Raw genomic sequence first — 14,914 nt, forward strand, 5'->3', positions numbered from 1 at the left:
ACCAGTCTGATTCCTGCTCCTCTAAAGCTAATTTTTCTGCTTTGCCTGTTAGCATTTGTGTTTTGTTTTTGTTTGCCTTGCTTTTCTGGATTCTACCATTCCCTGCTGGGGTGAGCTGAATCTCCTTTTGCCGGTTGCTCTGTCTTCAGAATATTCCTGAGTACTGACATAGCCTTTTTGAAGCCTAGCGTCTTCAGGGCCTTTTTCACTGTCAGTCTGTTGGCTCTTATTTTCACAGGGTTTTTCACGGATTGCAGACAGCAGCCTTCCTGTCCTTTCCTGTCTAGTTAGCTTGGGCCCCGTCTTTGCTCAGTCTATCTTTCTGTCTGTGTTAGTGTTCTTTCTTCTTGCTTCACCGTCATTATATGTCGGGGGCTGCCTTTTGCTTTGGGGTCTGCTCTGGGGCAGTTTAGATTTCCCTTTCTGTCTTTAGGCTATATAGTCCTCCAGCTGTGATCGAGGGGTCTAGGGCATCGTAGGAACCCCCCACGGCTACTGCTAGTTGTGTTGATAGGTTCAGGGGTCTGCAATCCGATAGCTGCCAACTTCTCTGGTTTTCTGGCCTTAGCTAGCATTTCTGTTTTTGCCTCCTACGGTGACTCATTCATAACAGTGAGCACTTTGAACCCCCAGGTGCTTCACAGAAGTTTATAACGCAGAGCCGTGAAAATAAATTTTTTTTTTCCTAAAAAAAATATTTTTTAGTCCGCAATTTTTTATTTTCACAAGGGTTACAGGAGAAATTGGACCCCAAAATAAAGTCTTTTATTAAAACCGAAGACCAAAATCATCCCATTAAAATTTAGATATTTTTGCCCCAAAAGGCTGAACATCAAAGATGAGAAACTCCCACAGCCAAGAAAGGCAAGATTCCACAGTAGTCTGAAGACCAAGATTAAAAATATCCAGGTCAATATCTCCCAAATGGACACCGTCCGGCCTATACAAACCCGGAAGATAACCCCCAAAATCGACATGACGATAAGACATATCGCCTGCTGACTGTAAAAATCTTTCCAAACACCTGTTGACCCTTTTTCTGATGCTCTCCATGAACTTTAACCTATCAGAAGCCCAAATAAGGTGAGGAACGATCTCGGACAAGATCAACCAAGACCCAGGGAGCATGGACTTGATCAAATGCAGGTCCCGCTTAAAATACGCTAAAAGGTCTAAGGTTGGGACCTTGCCAATATCGTTCCCGCCAACGTGCAATAAGATAACATCAGGAGGAGGGAAGACCCTTGAAAGTTGACTAAGGCACGGGCACACATGAGGCAAGCGCATGCCTCTCATCCCAAGCCAACAGATAGCCACTTGCGAGGTGTCAAATGATAGATTCTCACCATAAGAATGAACCAAAGCTCTCTTTCTGGCCCAAAAGATGAATGAGTGGCCAACAATCCATATGATAATAGGACCTATAAAAGAATAAAATGGTTAAACCAACAGAGCAGGACGTATGTACAATTTAGCTCTATTAGAATTCCAACGCCCCAGACACTGAATTTGCATATCCCCTAAACCTGCTCTAGCCGCCTCAGTGGCAGCCCCAATTCGAAATGAATGTGACGAAAAAATCAAATGCCCTAAGTTCAGACGACCCAGGCATTTTTTAAGTACTGCAGAAAATTGAAAACAAGTAACAGGTTCCCCATTTTGATGAACAAACAAGGGGCCTGCCACGTGCGGCCGTGTGGAACACCACTGATGAAGATTAGTTACCGGGCACATGGGAGAGCCCGGAATTTCCCAAAGCTTTATACTTACACCATATCCAAGTTGATCCGTCTTAGAACGGCGAACCAACAAAGTCACTGCAGAAGACAAAAATGAGAGATCCTCCGCTTGCAAGCCGTAGGGCCTATTACGACTATAACAGATCAATTCCCCAATACGAAAAGCCCCAAAGAATGCAGTGACAAAACAAGAACGAAACAGACAAACTTCAAATGGGGTAGAACAAACATCCTTTAATGAAAACCAAAGCTTAAGCAATAAGTCCAAAGAAATCGGCCGGCGCGCATCCGCTGTAAAATGCTGCTTTTTCACACCTTTTAGGAACTGCCTAACAGGAAAAAGGCTCATCAATGAAGTTCCTCCGTAAAGCTGAAGAAAAAAGGAAACTCCAAAGAGCAGCTTAGACAAACTCGAATGGCGTAAGCCTCGATTGGCTAGCATATCACAAAAAGATAGCACACGATCAGTTATATTATTGAGGACATTAACATCCCTAGAAACACAAAAAGTACACCACTCCCGCCAAGCAGCTGCATAAGCAGCCCAAGTTGAAGGAGCTAACGAATTCCTGACATAACTTAGGGCTAATCTAGAATCAGAGACCACACCTTGGTAGGGACCACCATCCCATTGCGGTTCACAGTAGGGTAAGCCTCCTGAACACGATTGCATTGCTGGTGAGAGAGGAAAACCGCAGGATTGTCATGCAAATCAGTGATCAAGGCTAATCTCAGCCATAAATTAAGACGTAAATATTTAAGAACAATATGTCGGAGAAGTTTGTTAGCTATATCCAATTTGGACAAAAGAGTGTTAATGACCATGACCATCCCAGGGGAAGAAAAATGCAACAAAACCCGACAATTGGAAAAACAAGAACAACAAAGCTCCACCCAAATTAGGATTATCAGCAAATCCAAAACCACAGCGTTAGATGTCAGGAACACCGCACTGCACTTGCTCATTGAGCCAGTGCGCGTGTCCTGAGTACAAAGGCTGTGCACAAAGATACCTGCGGAGCGGGGTTTCAGTGGTGACGATGCATGCTCCAAGCTCACCGGACCTGAAGCATGTGACTGCTGGGGACGTGGCCTCAGCCCCACAGAGCCAGAAGCTGCAGGGAACTCCTAGAAAGGTAACTACAGGGCAATGTTACCAAGGGGCATAGACAGAGACAGAAACCAGATCAAGCCGGGTTAAAGCACGAGATAGCAATACAGTACCAAAGGGTTAGACAGAATGGATAGTCAGGACGTAGCAATAGATCAGAAAACCAGAACGGGCAATAGACGGTACAATAGGGACAAACTGTAACAGAATAACGATAGCCAAGCCAGGAGGTCAGAACCAGAAAAGACAAAAGTACCAAAACGAGAGACGGAGTACAGAGTGAGGGAACAGATCGGATCATACACGGGAAGCAAACAAGCAACGCAGAGTACACGCACACCAGCGGTCAGACACACCAGAACAACAGTATAGCTGACAGAGAACCCTGGTAAAGAGTGAGTATAAATACCCCTCCCAGATCCAGAAAGAGGCCACGAACACTTAACCCTGTGAGTGCAGGGCAAGAACCCTGTTCAAACCATGACAGTTAGAACTCAAATGTACTGCTGCAATGAAAAGAGGCCATGAGGAAGCACACCATTCGTTCCCATACAGAATCCCAAAACCCCTTGAAGGAACAACATGCCAAAATAAGCCTAAATCTTCAGCTGCCGAAAAAGGGGATTGGATACAGCAAATCCCATTAAAATCTTTTAAAAAATCTGACCAAACCAAAAGGTCAGACTTTAAAGGAGCAGTAATCCGAATATGGGATCTCGGAGAAGACGCCCCTTTTGTACCCTCATACATACGCCGAAGAAAAGGGCGGCCCATAGGCATTATACGAAGAGCGAAAATGAGGCTCCCCAATAAAGATTGGAAATCCCTCAAAGTCGCTTTATCCTTCCCCAGCATAGCAAAAACCAGACCCTTCAGCTTACAAATTTTCTCGTCAGATAAGCTGAATTCCATCTTGGTAGTATCGATGATAATGCCCAGATACTCAAGGCGGCGACAAGGCCACACAGTTTTATCAGGAGCTAATGGGACTCCAAATTGGCCCATAAGCTCCACAAAATGATTCAAAAGAGAATGGCACTCAGAAGTGCCATCCCTACCAACAAACAAAAAGTCGTCGAGGTAGTGAAGCACTCCGCCAACAGGGCAAATAGAGCTCACTGTCCACGCCAATAAAGTCGAAAAAGCCTTGAAATAAAAACACAATGAAAAGCCCATGGGCAAACAACGATCAAAATAAAAATGCCCATCAAAATAAAAACTGAGAGAATTAAAACCAGAAGTCCGTATTGACAGTAAACGAAAAGCCGTCTTAATGTCGGACTTCGCCAGCAAGCAGTTAGCACCTGAACGTTGTAAAAGCTCAATTGTACAATCAAAGGAGCTATAATAAACTGATGAGGTAGAAGGATCAACCTCATGATTGAGAGAACCCCCTTTCGGAAATGACAAGTGATGAATGATGCGAAATGCACCAGGTTCCTTTTTAGGAACAACCCCAAAAGGGGATATCCTAAAATCCGGAAAGGGGGGCTCAGAAAACAGCCCAGAAATATTCTTTAGCAATGTGCAACACTACTGCCGACATATGAGAAAAAAACGATGACAAATTCCTTACTAACGAACAACCGTGGCCTCGAAAACTAGGAACCTTAAAACCAAAACAAAAACCTTAAATGAGAAGGAGCGCCGTCTGTCTGTCTGGGAACCTGGCGAGCCACGGTAACATTTTTGCCAGATTCACTGGTGTCATAGCTTTTAAGAAACTGCTCACGTCCCTGGACAGTTAACTGGCCCTGTTGCTGCTGTTTTTTAAAACATTTGAACGCAGCATGATTGCCCCCATAGAAAGACCAATCATGGTGAAACCTGCAAGAATTCAACCACTTACAGGTAGATTCATTAAACGCAAAACAAACTCCCTTATGAAGAATCTGTCTAGCTGATGGTTTGGTAGATGGAGTACACTGGGGTAACATCAGGTTAAGCCATAACCCGACGTCTTTCACACCCCAGTGTAATGAAGGATGAACCGCCAGCTTCTGCCGGAACGATTCATCATATTGCAACCATGCAACACCACCAAAATTGCGGTGCGCCTCCACGATGATATCCAAATGCTGAAACAAACCACTACACAAAGGAGACCGTTCTCCTAAAACCGAGGCGTGGATCACGAACACCTGTAACCAAGAATGGAAAGACCGATAAGCCTTGTGCTTATCCGAATCTTGCTCAGATTTGTCATCCTTCTTGTCCCCTTTGTCCCTATTATCTGGCAACAGGGAAAAAATATCTATATATTCCCTATTCCAGATTTTCTCTTTCACGGATGTGGATAGATGGAAACCCAGAGGGGACAATTCACATGTTAACGCTTCTTTATAAATAGACTCAGACACATTAGACTGAGCAATTGGTAATGAAGGAGAAATCCCTGAGCCAACCCCACCCTGCCTCCCAGGGAACACATTAGCCAAAGCTTGACTAACTAAAGATTGAACTAACTCCAAAGAAAGACATTGAGTGGCAGAAAAATTAGAAACTGCAGAGTTCTCACCACTAGTCTGACGCAGACGAGGACGGGCACCAGCATGGAGACCGACAGCAGGAGACGCCGACCTCACAGGAGCAACAGCCGGGGCACCAATGTCGTCACGACAATGAGGGAAGTCATCATCAGAGGAATCAGAGTTCGACATCCAGGCTCTATGAGCGACGTCCATCCTTGAATCCGGCAGAAGTTGGTGTCCAGAGGAGGATCCAGGTAGCTGCAAGTTCATGGGAGAAGAAGCAGAGGCCGAGACAGAAATAGCAGGCCTCTGGGTGGCACAGACTAAACCATCCAAGCCTGTAGATGGCGCTCCCACAGCAGAGGACAGAGGCATATGAGTGTCCATAACAGGAACCACAGCAGGGAGAGAGACAGCAGGTGAGCTGGACACAACAGTCCCGGGGCCTCTGGGATGATCTCGCGAGTTCCTCCGAGACTCCCGTGGTGACGGTAAGACATCACACTTATGCGGTCGCTTACCCCGCGAGGAAAAAGCAGGGGAAGGAGACCTCCGGTGTCTAGAAGGGGGCTGGCGCCTCTTCCCTGGAGCTGGGGATGGTGAATAGCGTTCCCTGGGAGGCTTCTTCTTGTGCAGACTGCGCCCTGCAGCTTCAGGTAAATCACCGGTTACCGGCGGCTCCGGTGCTTGAAAAGGCATAACGGGGGCAGCAGGGACCTGTGGTAAGGCCAAACAGGTCCGCAGCCAGTCCTCACCCCCTGACTGACCAGCTCTGAGGAGAATGTCAGCCACCAGCTGGTCCATTGTTTGATGGTTAGAGCTGATAATGAGCTCTTACAGGAATAGCTGGCTATAAATAGTCCACACCTTGCTGCCAGAAATTCACCAGCCAATCAAAAAACACAGCTGGACTTACACATGTGATTGGCGGGACATAAACCAATTGTTAAACATACCTGACAGAAGTTGGCTAGCAACAACAAAAAACATCCTATGCCTTCTGGCTGTAATAGATAAACCCATTAAAACAATAGGGGCCCGTGTTACCATGCCCTCCCCCGTTAAACACTTAGGGGAGGTTTCATTAGCATATCACATCTGATGCTCTCGCGTCGGATGCCATACACTAGTGTGATACCGGCCTAATGAGATTTTAATTGGGGCATTGTCTCTTCACTTCCAGATTCACTGCCCTGTATCACTGGCCCTAAAGTAGGGCAAAAGAGCTTAGTGTGTATGTGACAGTACCCTGAAGTTTTCTTCCTTAATTGGCCTTCATTTTACAGATTTAGATCCTAAGGAGGCCTCTCCAGCCACAAGACCCCCATGCGACAACTCAAGTCTCAATATTTATCTTTATTCACTTATATAACACCATCATATTCCATAGGGTTTTACAGACATCATCACTGTCCCCATTGGGGCTCACAAACTATGTTCCCTATCAGGATGTCTTTGGATTGTGGGAGGAAACAAGAGGAAACCCCCACAAACATGTGGAGAACATAAAAAATCTTGGCAGATGTTGTTCTTGATGGGATTTACACCCAGGACTACAAGGTGTCAAATCAACAGTGCTAACCACTGAGCCACCATGCTGCCCGCAAGTCCCCCCTTAACATGCACTCCAGAGGCTTGAAACAAAAAACTGACTGGCACAATCAAACTAGTGAGCGCAGGTGCAAGAAAGCCAGGCAAACAAATCTAGAAAAACATAGCTTCACTCCGAAATGCTAAAAATAATGACTTTATAAATTTGGATCTGCCTTGCTGCCTTAGAAAACACATGAATGCGATATTATGTAAATATGAAATATTGAAAAATGGAACGGCATTATAGCTCAGAAAAAAATTGCTACAGAAAAAATGAAGGTACTTGACGCATAAATTGGTCAATTCATGAGAGCCCAACAGCCATTGACAAAGTGTTCTTTATTGTTGGGGAACCTATCCTGATATGACACCTCTACTGGGGTGCTAACCACTGAGCCAACATGCTGCCCATAAGTCTCTCCTTAACATGTGCATCAGTAGCCTAATCAAACCCTCCCCTGCATCCGCAGCATCTCAAAGGCCATGTACTGTACTTACCACCTCTGACACTTGGTCCACCACTGCAACTTAACAACCTTCTTGCCATTCTAATTCTATCCACAGAGGGACAAGTGGCCATGCCTAACAATCATGGTTTTGGCCTTTTATACAGACTAACGATATCTCTACACACCTCCAGAATGGTCTATAGGCTCCCTCCTAACGCACTTGACAGTGTGGTGATTCAGATCATCAATGACACCATGGTCTGTCTCCCAGTATCTCATGGGCCTCACCAGTATTCCTTCATCCACATTGACTCCCAGAAAACTTCATCTCCTCCGGAATAGAAGTGTATACCTGGATCTCTTTGAGGGCAGCTGTAGAAGGCCGTCGATTCTCTTATCCAAGAAAATTAGGATGATTATGCTAATCACACTCTGATGCGATCCAATTTTTTCGATGAAGAAAAGTTGGAGAAAAAAAATTCTCCATCTTCTCCATCCATTCTGTGGTGCCGCAGTTATCGGATGTTACCCAAGTGCAGTCCGATGCTTTCCACACGCTTGTTTACTTGCATGGCCGAGTGTGATCCGGATATCAGATCAAACTCAGGCATGCAGTGACTTTTTCCTCGGACAGACGCCGTCCGAGGGAAAAAAAATTGGACATGTGCATGGCCTCATAGAGGAACATCGGTCTGATGTTTTGTCGGATCATGCTCTGCACAAGCCCTAACAGCCTCCATGGATTGCCATGGTGTGCTTCTGAAATCGACATGGTCAGTTGGCTTGGATACTATAAGTATGGCATGCTCTGTAGTGTGGGGGATGTCTGAATTTATTGAGGAACATAACATTCTTATGAAAAGTCCTTCACCTAGTGTTACTAAGTTGGTGGGAATACAATGGTGGGCACTGATCTGATTAAGGAAAGTGCCACTGACTGGGTGTGCCTTTCCTACCCTCCCCTTACCCTGATTGGTTCGGGCATGACAGCTGCCCTTCCATGATTTAATGAAGGTGGGATTTAAGTATGGGGAGCCAATTGGGATAAAGAATGGATTAGCACAGCCCCTTCCTATGTACATAAAATCCTGGGATTTTAGCAGCCCTTCCTCTTCCTCCGTTCACTGCGGTCCTGGAAGTGCTTTTTTAGCACTGTCTGGTAGGAAGATGGCAGACCCTCTGATTGAGGCCCTGCGAGCTCGGGTGCTGCAGGAGGGTGAGCCCTGGCTTCGGTCAGTGATAGAAGGGATCAGCGCTCACCTGTCCTCAGCGGTTAGGCCCCATAGCGCGGTTCAAGCGGCGGTCACCCCTGCCGCGGCCGCTGCGGCTCAGTGTGTGCAGCCGGCGGCGGGGGGGCAGGGAGGAGGCAGGCGGTCCGGGCGCCGTACCCGCCCTCCTCGGCGTCTCCGGGAGGCCTCACCGGCGCCTGTTGGGCTGCGTGGGCGGCGGGCGGCAGGCCGGAAGTCGCCGCCCCCTCACTTCCGGTCTGGCGCCGAAGCACGTGAGGAGGCGGCGGCGCTGCAGGGCATAGTGACCAGGTCCCCGGCGGCAGCGCGCAGCGGTGGTAGCGTGCGCTCCTCACGTGCGGTACCCAGGGAATCGAGCACAGGGAGGGAGGTGTGGGGTCAGGGCAGTGGGGAGCTGTCGGTCCCAGCGGTGGGACACATTATGGGGGGCAGGAATAGCACATCCTCCGCAGGGTCGGCAGAGGAGGCAATTAGAGCACAGGCCACGGTGCCATTAGGGGGAGGACAGGGACAACCACTAGCTATTCAGCAGCAGCCGGGGTCAAGCCCGTCACAGCCACCCTTGATTATGGCTGTTAGTGCCACAAGGGGTAACTTAAATACGGAGGACACTGTGGCTACGTCTAATGATGCCCAGTTTTCGCAGGCCCAGAACAGGGTGGCTGCGGAAGGGGTTGCAGGGGTTAATGCGGATTTAAGGGGTTCCCCAGGCAGGAGGGAGGACAGGCGTAGGCGCCGGAGATCCTCGTCCTCTTATTCGTCGTCCCCACAGTCGCGGCGGGAGCGTCGCACTTCTCGGAGGAATAGGAAGAGGTCCCGGCGGTCGGGGCGCAGGGAAACTTCTCGTGGTCGTCATCATCATCGGTCCTCGAGGCGTGGCTCCCCATCTTCGGTGTCGGAGGTGTCCAGCACGTCTGCGAGTCCTGAACATGGCCAGGGCCCTCCTCCTGGTCATCGGGAGTCGAGGGCACGGTCAAGGACTTTCAGCCTGGTCGAGGTGGCCGTGCCTCCCAGGGCTTCAAGTCGCAGCACTTTCAGTCAGGAGAGGTGTCCAGGAGCCGGAGTACCTCCATCGATGGGAGTCCCTCCTCCATCAGCGGACGCGGGTGAGTGTTCCCTTTTGGGACTAAAAAGTGCGGATAATGCTGTGGTTCTTTCAGCTCTGAAGGCGTTGCTTGGGCAATTGCCCTTAACATCCGATGTTGTGCAAAACAAAGCAAAAGTTGATACCGCGCCAGCGGGAGTATATAAAGATACCATGTTTTGTGGGGTGAGTGCGCTTGGGTCGCACGTCGACGAGGAAACTAAAACAAAAATTTGGAATAATGGTTTTATAGATATTTGGTCGCTAATTTCTGTGGATCAACATACGGTGGATAAAGAGAGGAGAACGTTTGAGAGATTTACGGATAAAGGGCGCCAGAAGGTGGCGAAAACGATGAACAATTGGTTGCAGGCTTTTGCAGTGCTGGGTTGCATTATGGGTCAGAAGCATCTGGGTCGTTGTTCGGAGCTTTTTATTTACCAAGATTTGATTTACAACTCTTATAAGGCTCATGGTGGATCGGCATGGTGGCGGTATGACGAAGAATTCCGGAGGAGATTGGCTCTCCATCCAGATATTGGTTGGGGGGTGAAAGCGACCGAGGTTTGGTTAAGGTTGATGATGACACAAAGGCCATCTCCCTTTCCATCAGCGGCTGCTGGACAAAGCGCAACAGGTTCCAGTTCAGTGGTCGTGCGAAGACCCGGTGCCTGTTGGTTGTTCAATGAAGGGCACTGCAGATTCTACGGCCTTTGTAAGTTTAAGCACGAATGTTCGGCATGTGGCGGTTCCCATCCATCATGTAAATGTGTGCGGCCAGCAGGAAAGTTGCCCATTAAGCCGCAGCAAACTGATAGGAAGGACGCCGGTGAGCGTAGTCGAGATGGGACCGTGGTTAGACCGTTATCCTAATAAAGAAGCGGCTGGTCAGCTGCGTTTTGGTTTTTCTGAGGGTTTTTTCATCCCGTTCCGACTGCAAAAATGTAGTGGTTTCCCGGCAAATTTGAAATCAGCCCGGGAACATCCAGAGGTTCTTGTCGAGAAGATACAAAAGGAGGTTCGTCTTGGTAGGATGGCTGGCCCCTTTTCAATACCACCGTTTTCGGAGTTTAGAGTGTCGCCGTTAGGGGTCATTCCGAAGAAGGAACCGGGTTCGTTTCGATTGATACATCACTTATCGCATCCGAAAGGGTTTTCCGTCAATGATGGGATTTCGCCCGAAGATGCATCGGTGTCTTATGCATCGTTTGATCGGGCGGTAACGTTGATTAGAACGGCGGGAGAAGGTGCTTGGTTGGCGAAATCGGATATTGACTCGGCGTTTCGTTTGCTGCCAGTGCACCCGGATTGTTTTCATTTGCTGGGTTGCCAAGTGGACGGCGAATTTTACTATGACATGTGTCTCCCCATGGGATGTTCTATCTCTTGTTATTATTTTGAGCTTTTTAGTTCATTTTTGGAATGGGTAGTGAGATGGGAATCGGGGAGCAGGTCCGTTACCCACTACCTGGACGATTTTCTTTTTGTTGGCCCAAAGGGCTCGGATTTGTGTAACAGGTTGCTTATGGCTTTCACGACCATGGCAGAGAGATTTGGTGTGCCATTGTCCCAAGAGAAGACCATCGACCCGGAGCAAGTTTTATCGTTTTTGGGCATCGAAATCGATACGGTCGCAATGGTGTACCGTCTTCCCAGTGAGAAAGTTCAAAAATTGATGTCGCTGATTGATGGATTCATGTCTGTTAACAAGGTGACCCTTTTACAGATGCAATCGCTGTTAGGTCTCTTGGTTTTTGCCAGCAGAATCATGCCAGTGGGCAGGGTTTTTTCGCGGAGGCTATCCTTAGCTACGAAAGGTGCGTCTAGCCCCCATCACAGGGTGCGGGTTACAAAGACTATGAAGTCGGATTTGGAAGTGTGGCGTTTGTTTTTGGAAAAGTTCAATGGTCATACCTGTTTCATGTTGCCCCGCCGCATGGCTCGTGATATGGGATTACGTTTCACGGGAGATACAGAGGCTGGTTTTTCGGCGGTTTTTGAGAACAGGACGTGTAGGGAGCCGTGGCCGGAGGTTTGGCGGAGTTCGGAGTTATGTCGGGACGGGACGTTATGTGAACTTTTTGCGATTGTCGTTTCGATTGAACTTTGGGGTGAGTTACTCAGTAACCAAGAGATTCATATGCAGACTGCTGATTTGCGCGTTGCTAGATGTATCAATCATATGTCGTCCAAGTCGCAGCCGGTATTGAGCCTGCTGCGTCGGTTGGCTTTATTGAGTCTGAGATTTAATATCTGGCTTCGAGCTCAATTGGTACAAGAAAGTGATCTTTGCATGTCTAACTCTTCCATTCACCCTGATTTACAGGTGCTATCAGGTTCTTGCCCCAATGCTCTCCAGGAGGTTTTTCGATGTCCGCCGCACCTGTGGGAGTTGGTCGCGAACAGCTGATGTCGCTGGTTCGCTCGTCGGTGACTGCGTCTACGTGGCAAGCTTACGGTAAGGCGTGGAAGGAATGGTGTTTAGTGGCAGGTTCCAGGCCGGTGCAAGACTGCGGGGAGGCGAGATTGCAAGTGGTAATAGAGTACCTCTGCCATTTGAGGGATAGGGGATTGTCGGGGACATCAGTACAGCAGCGTTTGTCGGGTATTGCCTTTCATTTTCAATTGTTAGGTTGGGGGGATGTGACGAAATCCTTTATTATTCGGCAAGCCATTAAAGGGTGGAAGAGGATTCCTCCTACTAGTGAGTGTTGGCGTCCCATTTCGCTAGCCTTACTGGGCCAGCTGATAGAGATTTCGCAAAAGGTCTGTAGTTCAAAGTTCGAAGCGGCCCTCATATCCGCGGCGTTCAGTTTAGCATTTTTTGGAGCATTAAGGGTTGGGGAATTAGTTCCGCGTGGTAAAAATGGTTCAGACTGTGGATTACTAGTTGGGGATGTGGTTTTCTTGGACACAGCGGTGCGGGTACTCATAAGGAAGTCCAAGACTGATACATTGGGTCGGGGTTCTTGGGTGTTGCTGAATGCCTCAAACTCCCCGACGTGCCCGGTTGGTTTGCTGACGGTATACTTGGATGTTAGATGCAGTGGTGAATTTTTCTTCACGCACGTAGATTCATCGCCATTGACGAGATACCAATTCCAGGTGGTATTCAATAAATGTTTGAAGGGGGTGGGAGTGCCGGTTCGTGATTACGGCACACATTCTTTTCGAATTGGGGCTGCTACGGAGGCTGCTAAGGAAGGTTTGCCCGATGAAGAAGTTCAGCGGATCGGGAGGTGGCGTTCAGCGTGTTTTGCTAGGTACATTCGTCCGGATTTATTGTACTAACGTTTCAATTCTTTCTGCAGATCCGGTTAGACCAACGGTATGGCTGCTGGGACACTCGTATATATTTTGGGCAGTGCAGCGAGCGGAATGTCGCCCTGGTGGGAGACATTTAGGCTTTCGAGATGTGTCCTGCATGTGGAGAGGCATCCGGGGGTTGCAATGGCCGCAAGTTCTCCCGGAAGTGGTGTCGATTTCAAGAGGAACCAGGGGTCCGACAATTTTGGTTTTGCATGCAGGGGGAAATGATTTATGTTCCTACAAGATGGCGGAGCTCCTTACAATGATGCGAGCCGACATGGAGCGATTTCATGGTTTTTTTCAAGAATTGGTTTTCGTATGGTCAGAAATTGTTCCGAGGGCAGTGTGGCAAGGAGCGAGGGATGGTATAGCCGTGGAGCGTACCAGGAGGAACATAAATGCTCGGATTTATAAGTTCGTTCGCGAGCGTTTTGGGGTAGTGGTTAGGCATAGACAGTTGGAAGGGGACAATGCTGCATTGTTGAGACCCGATGGTGTACATCTGAATGATATCGGGCTCGATATTTTTCTCTCTGGTCTCCAAGATGGCATTGAGCAGGCATTGCTGTTGATGGGTGGGGGTCGGAGTCCTGTCTGAGGTCAGGATCCTCCGTGGCGTTGGAGAAGTTATTGCACGAAGCTACGGCTTGCCGGCTGACTTGCATGCGTCTATGGAGCGGGGCATTGAGCGGCTAGCGCGTTTTAAGAAAGCTAAGTGCCTGTTTACAAAAGGTTGTTAAATTTTATAAAAGAATTTTAATAAAGCTGTGACCGACTTTCACCCATCATTGGTTTTCAGTGTCTAATTAATAGTGGTTAAGAGGGGCTGAGGAAATGCGTTAAGGGGTTATCTTCCCCTCCTTTTAGGTCAACACAGTCTGGTGGGCACTGATCTGATTAAGGAAAGTGCCACTGACTGGGTGTGCCTTTCCTACCCTCCCCTTACCCTGATTGGTTCGGGCATGACAGCTGCCCTTCCATGATTTAATGAAGGTGGGATTTAAGTATGGGGAGCCAATTGGGATAAAGAAGGGATTAGCACAGCCCCTTCCTATGTACATAAAATCCTGGGATTTTAGCAGCCCTTCCTCTTCCTCCGTTCACTGCGGTCCTGGAAGTGCTTTTCCCACCCTCCCTCCCCTTTTTGTTACGAATTTGCTGATGTTATGTTGTTTCGTTCTTTTATTTGTAGTTATTACAAGTCACGGCGTTGGAGAAGTTATTGCACGAAGCTACGGCTTGCCGGCTGACTTGCCTGCGTCTATGGAGCGGGGCATTGAGCGGCTAGCGCGTTTTAAGAAAGCTAAGTGCCTGTTTACAAAAGGTTGTTAAATTTTATAAAAGAATTTTAATAAAGCTGTGACCGACTTTCACCCATCATTGGTTTTCAGTGTCTAATTAATAGTGGTTAAGAGGGGCTGAGGAAATGCGTTAAGGGGTTATCTTCCCCTCCTTTTAGGTCAACACAGTCTTGCAGTTATAAGCTTTGTTTAACCATTTATAGTTCCAGGAATTCCTGTCCTAGGAAATATCGCACACAACAGAGTTAAGTTCTCCGTTAAGGTTGCACTCACAGTCCTATGTTAATTATTACATCTATCAGGAAAATAATCTTAACTCTTAACAAACTCTACCTGCACCAGATGTCCTTTTGACAGTTTTTCCCACTGCTTAAATTAGGTCGTCTAATATTGGTGCAAAACCTCTTCACTACTTTGAAACTTTGAATCCATTCATACACTTTGTTTTTACCATTTATATATACAGTATATATGTTTCCCTGAATTTATGTGCTTTTATTAAGCTAGTCAAAGGCACAAAGCTCACGTACACGGCAGAGCCTTCTCCTTCGAGCCCCTATAGCACACCATGAAGGTCATACAGTTCTTTGGTTCGGTGCTGCACAATTTT

The sequence above is a fragment of the Dendrobates tinctorius genome, unplaced genomic scaffold (genome assembly GCF_039654945.1).
Source record: "Dendrobates tinctorius isolate UK_male_01 unplaced genomic scaffold, ASM3965494v1 ptg000034l, whole genome shotgun sequence".
Classification (NCBI taxonomy): Eukaryota; Metazoa; Chordata; class Amphibia; order Anura; family Dendrobatidae; genus Dendrobates; species Dendrobates tinctorius.